The sequence below is a fragment of the Polypterus senegalus genome, chromosome 3 (genome assembly GCF_016835505.1).
Source record: "Polypterus senegalus isolate Bchr_013 chromosome 3, ASM1683550v1, whole genome shotgun sequence".
Classification (NCBI taxonomy): Eukaryota; Metazoa; Chordata; class Cladistia; order Polypteriformes; family Polypteridae; genus Polypterus; species Polypterus senegalus.
Genome location: NC_053156.1, coordinates 32,277,317 through 32,288,323, shown reverse-complemented (window position 1 = coordinate 32,288,323; position 11,007 = coordinate 32,277,317). Strand labels below are relative to the sequence as shown.

At 40.9% G+C, this 11,007-nt stretch overlaps 1 protein-coding gene across 1 annotated transcript in view; it reads right to left on the bottom strand.

Annotated features, from left to right (window-relative positions):
- Nucleotides 1-7,713: 7,713 nt before the first annotated feature.
- dvl2 (dishevelled segment polarity protein 2) overlaps nucleotides 7,714-11,007 on the bottom strand; it is a 154,731-nt gene continuing 151,437 nt past the window's right edge. Inside the window, exon 17 of the mRNA XM_039746912.1 lies at nucleotides 7,714-8,457. The gene's annotated coding sequence lies outside the window, so the exon portion shown is untranslated. The remainder of the gene's footprint in view (nucleotides 8,458-11,007) is intronic.

Below are 11,007 nucleotides of genomic sequence, written 5' to 3'. Positions count from 1 at the left end.
TTAAGTGATTTAAATCCAATTGAGCAGGCCTCCCATATGCTGAAGAGTAAACTTAAGGGGACAAGCCCTTAAAACAAGCAGGAGCTGAAGAAGACTGCACCAGAGAAGATCACCAACACCTGGTAATGTCTCTGAGTTGCAGGCCTCCAGTAGTCATTGCATGCAAGGGATATGCAACAAAGTCCTAAATATGACAGCATTAGTAGACCTGCCATTGCGGTGTCACAAACCTTATAGTGCATTGAAATAGGGAGAGACTGGGTAGAAAAAGTGTTGTCATTTCTGAAATGTCTGCAAATCCCCTTAAATGAAAGTCTGCAATGTGCACGTTAAACATATCTGAATTTCTTGCTTAGTCATTTTAAACTGTAGAGCAGAAGGGAAAATCAAGGAGAAATGTGTCTTTGTCAGAAACATTATAGAGGGAACTGTTAGTTATATGTTAAGAACAACGGTAACAACGCATCTTTGTTAGTTTATCTCAAATGAAATAAAGTCAAAGTGCTAGACTAGGAGCAGACAATTAAGATGTTTTAGATTTGCATGTATTTTCTCTTGTTATTAACAGAAGCACTTATCCAGATGATAAGCTTTGTTTTGTAGTTTAGTTTAGTTTATTCTACGGTATAATGTGTATAGTAAAATTCTTAGTGCACGCCTAATCAACGGGCAGCTTGTTGCTAGCCTCTAACACCATAACCAGTGAGTGAAATTAGCTAAATATTGTAGATCTTGCCAAGAAACCTCTGGATTCTCTGATTTAGAAGTTCTAGAGGGAGAAGAGCTGCTTCAATTAAACAGGCTGAAATCAAACAAATCACCTGGAACAGATAGTATTTACCCTCGAGTTCCTAAGGAGGCTAGAGAGTACATATATAAACACTAGACACATATTTTTAGGAAGTCACTGTGCACTGGAGAGATTCTGAAGGACTGGAAAATGGCAAATATCATCCCATTATATAAAAAGGGTGACAGAGCAGATCCAAGCAACTATAGGCCAGTAAGCTTAACGTGCATCACAGGAAAATTAATGGAAGGAATTATTAAGGATAAGATTAAGGATAAGCAACACATGGCAAGGACAGGAGTTATTAGGAACAGTCGGCATGGGTTCAGAAGAGGGAGGTCGTGTTTTACTAACATGTTGGAATTCTATGAGGAGGCAACAAAAGGATACGATCAAAGTGGAGCTTATGATATTATTTATCTGGACTTTCAGAAAGCATTTGATAAGGTGCCACATGAGAGGTTGGGCATCAAGTTAAAAGAAGTGGGAGTTCAGGGTGTGGTGTGTCGATGGGTGCAGAATTGGCTCAGACACAAGAAGCAGAGGGTGATGGTGTGAGGAACCTCATCAGAACTGGCTGATGTTAAGAGTGGTGTCCAGCAGGGGTCAGTACTAGGGCTACTGGTATTTTTTAATATATATAAATGATTTAGATAGGAATATAAGTAATAAGCGGGTGGAGTTTGCAGATGATACCAAAATAGGTTGACTGGCCCTTAATTGAGAATCAGTTGTGCCAGTAAAGAGGAATGAGGACAACATACAGGCTTGGACAGATTTGTGGCACATGAAGTTTAATGTAAATAAATGTAAAGGATTACATGAACACAAAATGGGAGGTCTGAGAGTACCCCTTATGAGAAGGATTTAGGAGTTGTAGTGGACTATCAACTGTCAGACAGTGTTCAGAAGCCTTTAAGAAGGCTAACAGAATGTCAGGTTATATAGCGCCTTGATGTGTGGAGTACAAGTCACAGGAGGTTCTGCTCAACCTTTATAACACACTGGTGAGGCCTCATCTGGAGTACTATGTGCAGTTTTGGTCTCCAGGCTACAAAAAAGACATAGCAGCGCTAGAAAAGGTCCAGAGAAGAGTGACTAGGTTAATTTCAGGGATACAGGAGTTGAATTATGAGGGAAGATTAAAAGAGCTGAGCCTTTTCAGTTCAAGCAGAAGAAGGTTAAGAGGTAACATGACTGAGGTGTTTAAAATTATGAACGGAGTTAGTCCAGTGGATCGAGACTGTCGTTTTAAAATGCATTCACGAATAACACAGGGACACGGTTGGAAACTCGCTAAGGGTAAATTTTGCACAAACACACACAGAGAACCACAGACATGCAGAATAAGCTAGCAAGTAGTGTGTGGTAGACAGTAGGACTTTAGGGACTTTTAAACTCAATTTGATGTTTTTTAAAAGAAATAAGTGCATAGGACTGGTGAGCTTCATTGGGCCGAATGACCTGTTCTCGTATAGATTGTTCTAATGTTTTAATTGAAATTCCCAAAAGTGATTTATTGATAAAAATCATTTTCTAAACCACTTATTTCTGAACAGGGTCACAGGGGTATTGGAGCCTGTCCCAGCTGGCAGGGGGCACAAGGCAGGAACAAACCCTGCATAGGCTGACAGTCCATCACAGGGCACACACACACATGCACCAAACACTTACTAGGGTCAAGTTAGTGTTGCCAATGCACCTAACCTGCATGTCATTAGACAGTGGCAGGAAACTGGAGCCCCTGGAGGAAACCACCACAGACACGGGAAGAACATGCAAACTCCATGTAGGGAAGACCCAGAATGCCAACTCAGGTCTCCTTACTTAGACTCTCCACTGCATTACTGTGCCACCCTGATTTCTTTATAAAAGAACCTAAAAAATCTTAGAATCTCTTAATTGGTAAAACTGGTTATGAACTTGAAGTTCCAAAACACAAAGAGAGTCCATCACTTCTCCAAAATGCCCACTGGGGTGGGAGGTTACTATCAAATCCCAGCTAGACACAGTATAAAGACAAACACAGGATCTTTATAACATGAAAGGTTTCCTTTCATAAAAATGCTCTGATGGATAAAAGACAAAAGGAAATGGCTGAAAAGGCAAATGCAATCCAAAGCAAACAGAGTCCCAAAACACAATTCAGAAATGCAGTCAGAAAACAGAGCATGAAGTTAAAAATCCAAAAATCACAAAAGCCCAGTAGCAACACAAGTGAACTCACCAACTCCATGGCGCATTACAATGAACTGCCAGATCCTGTGAGAAACTCTCGCCCTCATAGGGCTGAGGGCGGTCCCTGGCGGTGACTGACAGGTGGCCCCGCCTCTTGGGGAACCACCCATACAACAGAAGCATAGAAAACAAAGCAGATCATTAACAAAAGTAACACTAACATAATTTAAAGAAAATGAACAAAGATGAAATAAAACAAGGAGCTAAATCGCACCCAGGCGAGGAACCCTTTTTGGAATATAACAAATGTATTGTAAAAATAAAGTAGAACTCTCCGATATTTCAAACAATAGACAGCACTTTTACAACAGTAAAACTGAGGAAGATCCAGGTTCATTTTTCCTAATGCCTGTGTTTAGTATTAGGGCCACAGCATCGGACGTGTGTATTTTTTATTTTTTTTTTTAAATTATTATATAGGCTTACAAACCTGCCTGCCTGCAAGGAACATCTGGAGTTTTTTTTCTTTTAGTTGACAAGATAAAATTTAAGTGGAGTCAGTGAATGCAGCAGATTTCATTAAGTGTAAATGAGCCTCTCCTGCCTTCAGGGTGCAAAGAGATCTGCACACACACACAAATACATCTGTAAGCCGAGAGAAAGTGACACAATCATTTAGTTACACCAGAAGGAAGACAGGGGGGTATAAGTGTGTGTGTTTTTGCTATAATTTCATTTCATTCCCTTGGGCAAATCTAAATACCTGGAAAAAATCATTTCAGTTTGGAGATCATCCAAGAAGCAAGGTAAGTCATATAAATTATAGACATTTCTGTGCATTTTGAACTTTACGCAGTTCAATGTTTGCTACTAGAAGGAAAAGAAAAAAAAAAGTGTTCCTAAAAAAACAAAAACACAAAAGAAAGGGAAAGTGCAAACGTATTTACTGATTTGGGGTAAAGACAAAGACGAAACGTCATCAGTCTCTTTCATTAGAGAGAGAGTCGAGGAGCGGGTTTAAAAACATCATTTTACATATAAAGCAGGACAGGTACACCGCAAAATTTGGAATTAGTAGGGAATTTAAAAAAAACACTTCACCGTGGGTTAACAGAGTGAAAAAAGAAAAAAGCGCAAACGAAAAAACAGACGACTAAGGCATATAAGACTAATAACTCCAATGTGAATTGTAGGGCAGCCATTAAGAAGAATATCAGGGAGGCTAAAAGGCAGTTAGAGAGGAATATAGCAGAAAGACGAACCAAAGAGATCCTTTCAGTTATGTGACACATCATCAGTGATAGAACCTGGTGTCATTGGTTGTTTCTGGTCTTTCGGACCATCATACACCCTCTTCCAGGTGATCAGGTCTCAGCCTGTGTCCAAGTGGCTTGCCACAGCCCCACGACTCTTCAGCCAGAGCCATCAGGAGACTTTCTCTGCAGCCTTCAAGCTATTCCTGTTGGCTCTTGCCCTGCTTGCACCGATGATGCCAAGAGTTCTGTAGACCTTCCACAAGGGATTGCCATGCAAACCCCCTGCACCCCATCTCTACTTGCAAACACCTTGTTCCCCACCCTCGCCACCAATAGCCCTCAACCAGTTCCTGGTATGTTGCTATCTTCCTCTCTCTGGCCTCCTCCATTCTCTCCTCCCATGGAACCATAAGATCAACCGGGATAAGCTGTTTTGTGGCCTCTAACCTGATAAAGATGTCGGGTGTCATTGTGGTCTGGACGATGTGAGATGGTATTCTAAGTTGCTTTTCTAGGTCAACTGACATTAATATTTTAGTAGTAAAAGAACAGTCATGGAGGAGGTGAAGTGCATCAGGAATAGTAAAGGGGAAATAAAACATAGAGACAGTGAAATAGCGGATGGACTAAACTTGCATTTTTCTGAGGTGTTCAGAATTGAGCAATTGGACAACCTCCTAGAGGTAAATAGAAGTACTGAAGAGGTACTGAGGGATTTGGAAATTGTAGAGGGAGAAGTGCTGATTAAATGCAGATTAAATAAGCTGAAATCAAACAAATCACCAGGCCCAGATAATATTTATCCTCGTGTTCTTAAGGAGGCTAGTGAGTACAGATATAAACCCTTGACATATATTTTTACGAAGTCACTGTGCACTGGAGAGATTCCGAAGAACTGGAAAATGGCAAATATCATCCCATTATATAAAAAGGGTGACAGGGCAGATCCAAGCAACTATAGGCCAGTAAGCTTAACATGCATCACAGGAAAATTAATGGAAGGAATTATTAAGGATAAGATTGAGCAACACACTGCAAGGACAGGAGTTATTCTGAACAGTCAGTATGGGTTCAGAAGAGGGAGGTTGTGTTTTACTAACATGTTGGAATTCTATGAGGAGGCAACAATAGAATACAATCAAAATGGAGCTTGTGATATTATTTTCTGGAATTTCAGAAAGCATTTGATAAGGTGCCACATGAGAGGTTGGGCATCAAGTTAAAAGAAGTGGGAGTTCAGGGTGATGTGTGTAGATGGCAGCAGAATTGGCTCAGACACAGGAAGCAGAGGGTGATGGTGCGAGGAAACTCATCAGAATTGGCCGATGTTAAGAGTGGTCAGACACCAATGTTCCTTGACCTTGGAGTTCAGTTTGTATCTCTTTGGAAGTTGTCCTTGGCTTCTTGTATACCATTCTCAAGATCAGGGTGGTAGAGAGCACTAACTCTTTCTCTCACTTCTCTACAGACCAGTTACAGGAAATTCCGCCTGGCCCCGATGGCGTCACTTTCAGTTCCGGGCCTACTGATGACGTCACTTGCTCCGTTCTCCTTTAAAGCCGCCATCTTTATGCCTGCGAATCATTTCTGTTTTGGACTCAAACCTGTATACAACCATATGCCATTGAAACCAATTTTGCAGCCAGGAAACAATATAAATAAATGGCTGCCCCTAACCTGTTCATGGCTGTTATCTATTCTTGTGACACCATCTTTTTGATTTTTAGAAGAAGATTAACATACCACCATGTAAAGACTGCGTGTCAGTTAAACTGATAACTCTAAAGCTGAATGGAGTGTGTGTGATTTGTGATGCACTGGCCCCCCTCCTGGGATTTGTTTCTGTTGTGCATCGACTGCTACCAGGATTGGGTCCTGCTCATTTTTTGCCTTGAAAATAAAAATGTTCTAAATATGGTAGGGAAAGGGAAGATGGCTCATATTGGTCTTGAGGTGGAACACTGAGGTTCTAGATTGTATACACAGAACCAAGTACATCAAGAACTCAACTTTCCTCATGACCTTCATCTGAAATCAGAGCCTGTCTATCTTTAGTTCAGCCACACTTGACTTTTCCATCTTGAACTGTCTCTCTGGATCAATATTTTTTATTTTTGTTTGGTTGTCCCGTCTTATGCTATGTATTAGATCATGGAGTGAGGGAGCCCATCCTAGGTGTGTTGGACATCTTGTAGTAAGCTACCCCGGATAAGACTGCAGTGCCTCACAGTAAACCTCTTCACAAGTTGGCCGTTACATTAACAAAGGAAACAGCAAAGTCATCAAGACCAATACGACCAACACTTAGCCTGATCAGCTAAGAAGCAAACCTTCACCTACCTGGGCAGTATCATTCACAAGCAGGAAGGAACAGATGCCAATGTTAGGGCCACAATTGGTGAGGTTAGGGCAGCATTTCTGTGGGTTAAAAACTTTTAGATTTGTAAGGAGCTGAAGGTACAAATCAAAGGCAGGAAATCCAGTTCCAATGTTAAATCAGTCCTTCTTTATGGAGTAAAGACCCGAAGAATGACATTCATGACAAGTAAGGAACTTCAGACCTTCATCAACACGCATCCAAGAAGGATCAGGATATGCTGGCCCAAGACCATCAGCACAGAACAAACCAGATGTCTGCAGGAGCTGGAATCTTAATAGAAGAAATAGGGATGGATTTGACAAACTCTCAGAAAGCCTCCCACCAGCATCACCAAACAGATCCTGACCTGGAATTCCCAAAGCAAATGGAAGAGAGATAGGCAACAACACGGGGTGCCAGTCACTGGATGGAGACACCATGAGGATGGACCTTAGTTGGAATGGATATAGGCACATTCACAGAAAGCCTCCCACCAACACTACCAGACCGGTCCTGATCTGGAATCACCAGGGAATACAGAAGGTAGGAAGGCAAGAGACAATGTGGTGCCAGGACCTAGAGGCAGACACCTTGAGGATGGAACTTACTTGAAATGGATTAAGCGCACTCTCAGAAAACCTCCCAGCAATATCACCAGACACTTCCTGACATGGAATCCCCAGGGCAAATAGAAGAGAGGAAGAAAAGAAACACATGGTGCCAAGACCTGGAGGCAGACACCATGAGGACGGACTTCACTTGGCACCAACAGGAAAGAGAGGTGCAGGACAGAGACACCTGGAGGACAATTGTCAGCAGCCTATGCCTTAGGACAGGTAGAAGTCATATGTACAAAAGTAAGTGTCACACACCTCAGACTTACTCCTACTGGGCCAGTTAACCTGAATTCTATGTCTTTGCAAAAACAAAAACCAAAGCGTGCAAATAAAATCCAGCTGGAAACCGAGAAGACATGAAAACACGAAAATGGAGCTAGGAAGAAGTTAAATTAACCATTCAAGCTTCCTTAGTTATTAGAAAATCTATTCAATCAGCTAAGCAGTCAAGAGACCTCCAGAAGATGGAATGGCATCTGCGGCCGTTACTCTCTGTTAACATGAAGCATCATATTCATATTTTATTGTCTTTATTAAAGTTGTACAGGGAGTACTTAAAGGTGGTTTGTGACGGTGGGAAGTGTGACGGATACAACCGTTCAAAGTCTGTAGCCTTTAAATCAATAGGGATGGCTGCGTACCTTCTGGCAATCATCTGCTCTGTAAATAAATGATTTATAATGTGACTTCCATTAAATCATAAACATGTTCAGTCAGGTTGTTATTGTTCTTCTCACACTAAGCCTTCTCTCTTTTTTTTTGGAAAACGTTTAGCCACCAAGGTGTGTATTCTGAGTGACAAAGTATTTTTGAAGCTTTAATGCTTCTTGACATATTAAAAAAAACTGTTATAAATAACACGTAGAAGGCCTGGAAGGCTTACATGAATAAATACAGTATATTGGCAAAACAAACATACTTTTTTAATGTCCTTCAAAGAAAAAAATGAAAATCAGGTAACATGTAGAAATGGAATCAAGGCAACGTTCTTTAAATTTGAGCCTGCAGATCCCACAGGAGGACAGACATCAGAACACTCACTGAGGAATCGGAGCAGGCAGCGTTGGAAAGTCAAAAGGAGAGCCTCTCAGAAATTGGCCAACAGAGTCCATTGCATTCGAGGAGAGGCGCTTTAAGACCATCCTGATGATCAGAGTTGGTAGAAATGATGCTCACTGCCATAGCCCACTAAAAAGGGGGGAGGCTCAGGTGTTAGGTGTCCAAAGTTGGCCTATCACTGCAGCCACTCTGCACCTCCTAGAAAGAAAGAAAGCACAGTCAAGAGAAGCCATGGAGTTGGGTTACAGTTTGGAAACATTCAGAATCTGGAAAGCAGCACTCTGGGCTTTAAATGACAGAGCACCAAAAATTAAGATGATAAAAGTGACTCATCTTCCTAGTTTGTGTCTTCTCAGACAACTGAAATGTTAGAAATGCTTAAGTCTGCAATGGAGATCCTTAATAATCCCACTTAGACTAGAGTAGTCCAAACCTTTATAAAAGCCCCCAATAGACAGCTCAAGTCTACAGAAGTCACTCACGTGTTTAAACCTTTTGTAATGACCCACTACCTGAAGGCACCCTAGCAGGGACTCTATCCTCCAAAAACTTTAGAAAGTATATGCAAGTCTTTTTTTTAATAGGGAAGCACTATAATGCCCCTGGCTGGAGTGTTTTATAAGGCACATTCACATTTAACAGTGGTCTGCTATTAGAGGGGCAAGCTCTTTATAAAGACCCTCAATGAGTGACCTCCCTCTACCAAACCCTTTATAAGCCACCATACTGAACACCCCCAAATGACCTTAAATAGAGACTTCCAAACTTTTATTATGACTCTCCTTATGGAACCCTAATTCCTTTGCTGTGACCCTCTATTACAGACCACCCAGTAGTCATTACTGGGGACCCCAAAACTCTTTAACAGGTTGACTGAAGGTGAGTAAACCACAGCTTACAATGTTATCAGAAAATGGTGGGAGCTGCACTAGTAGCCATGTTATAGGGGTCCTTGCCAGAGACCCTTAATGAGGCACCCCAATCTTTATAAAGACTCAATCACAGATTTCAAAACTCAGCTTCTAAAGCTCCGCATCTAGAGATTTAATCCAAACTCCACCAGGGACCCTGTAAACCTATAAAAGACCCCTATCAGAGACTCCTACAAGAGTTCTAAGATTGCTTTTTAATTAGAGACCCCCAGTCCTTTTAAAATGTATGCCACTTTCTTATAGTGAGCCTCAAGCACGCTATAATGATTCTCCAAAACCCTTCATAATGAACATTCCTATCTTGCATTTACTAAATTGTAAAATGAATGCACAATATCAAAATCACCCAAGTTAACCATTGTATTTGTTCAAAAACAATGTGAATATCCATGTAGACATTGCTTTTCTTTTAGAACGAGGAGCTGCTCATAAGCCTCAGAGGCTATTTTGTCTTCTTGTAGTACTGTGTTTTTAAATGTATCTTGTTTATAAGATAGACTGAAAGTGAATAAATTATGTTCAGCTGTTTATTTTCTGTACACACTTTTGTCATTACAGGGTTGTGTGGAACCTGACCTTCGATGGGATGCTAATTCACTGCAGGTAAAGGAAAATTTAAACAACAAAAAAAAACAAAACAATTGCATTTCTTCTTCATGTTAACTTGGAATCTGCTTGGTCACCCTTTTTATATGATGGAGAACAGCAAATGTTATCCTGTTATATAAAAAGGGTGACTGGGCAGATCCAAGCAACTATAGGCCAGCAGGCTCAACGTGCATCACAGGTAAATTAATGGAAGGAATTATTAAGGATAAGATTGAGCAAAACATGGCAAGAACAGGAGTTATTCTGAACAGTCAGCATGAGGTCAGAAGAGAGAGGTCATGCTTTACTGATGTGATGGAATTCCATGAGGAAGCAAGAAAAGGGTATGATCGAACTGGAGCTTTATAACATACTGGTGAGGCCTCATCTGGAGTACTGTGTGCAGTTTTGGTCTGCAGGCTACAAGAAGGACATAGTAGCACTAGAAAAAGGTCCACAGAAGAGATGCTAGGCTGATACCAGGGCTACAGGGGATGAGTTATGAAGATTAAAAGAGCTGAGCCTTTACAGTTTAAGCTAAGGAAGATTAAGAGCTGACATGACTGAACAGTTTAAAATTATGAAGGGAATTAGTACAGTGGATCGAGATGGTTATTTTAAAATGAGTTCATCAAGAACACGGAGACACAGATGAAAACTTAAGGGTAAATGTTGCATGAACATTAGGATGTTTTTCTTTACACAGAGAACCATATACACTTGGAATAAGCTACCAAGTAGTGTGGTAGACAGTAGGACTTTAAAGATCTTCAAAACGTGAGTTGATGTTTTTTAGAAGAATTAAGTGGACAGGACTGGCGAGCTTTGTTCGGCTGAATGGCCCGTTCTTGTCTAGATCATTCTAATGGATATTCAGATTTAGACCCACACCTTCAATAAATAACACCTGGTGAGACATTTGTACAATTCTGCATTATATATACAAGAGTAAATCAATAATTACTTGCACTTTCATGATAATTTTGTTTTGGTTAGCTATATAGCTTTCTCCACGCACATGTGGAAATGTGGTGTGTCTGTATTCACAGTAGTCAAGTTCCACCCACAATCAGTCAGTTTTTCTTGAAGTTTTCTAACAGTAAACATGGCCACTCCTCTCTCCATTTATACCAAAGAAAAGCAGCAAACACCTATAATTGGCTCAACTTCTACCAGGGAGATCCTCATCAGTTCATCAGAATCAATGGTACGGACTTGCTCAGTGTTG